Below are 778 nucleotides of genomic sequence, written 5' to 3' on the forward strand. Positions count from 1 at the left end.
CCCAACCAAAAGACAAAGACTGGCTGAATGGATACAAAAACAAGACCCCTATATATGTTGTCTACAAGAGACCCACCTCAAAACAGGGGATACATACAGACTGAAAGTGAAGGGCTGGAAAAAGATTTTCTATGCAAATAGAGACCAAAAGAAAGCAGGAGTAGCAATACTCATATCAGATAAAATAGACCTTAAAACAAAGGCTGTGAAAAGAGACAAAGAAGGTCACTACATAATGATCAAAGGATCAATCCAAGAAGAAGATATAACAATTATAAATATATATGCACCCAACATAGGAGCACCGCAATATGTAAGACAAATTCTAACAAGTATGAAAGGGGAAATTAACAATAACACAATAATAGTGGGAGACTTTAATACTCCACTCACACCTATGGATAGATCAACCAAACAGAAAACTAACAAGGAAACACAAACTTCAAACGATACAATAAAAAAAGAAAAGAAACAAAAAAAAGAGAAAAAACAAACAAACAAACAAAAAAATAAAACATAAATGATACAATAGACCAGTTAGACCTAATTGATATCTATAGGACATTTCACCCCAAAACAGTGAATTTCACCTTTTTCTCAAGCGCACATGGAACCTTCTCCAGGATAGATCACATCCTGGGCCATAAATCTAGCCTTGGTAAATTCAAAAAAATTGAAATCATTCCAAACATCTTTTCTGATCACAATGCAGTAAGATTAGATCTCAATTACAGGAGAAAAACTATAAAAATTCCAACATATGGAGACTGAACAACAT

The sequence above is a fragment of the Bison bison genome, unplaced genomic scaffold (genome assembly GCF_000754665.1).
Source record: "Bison bison bison isolate TAMUID 2011002044 unplaced genomic scaffold, Bison_UMD1.0 scf7180017848720, whole genome shotgun sequence".
In the NCBI taxonomy this organism is placed as follows: domain Eukaryota; kingdom Metazoa; phylum Chordata; class Mammalia; order Artiodactyla; family Bovidae; genus Bison; species Bison bison.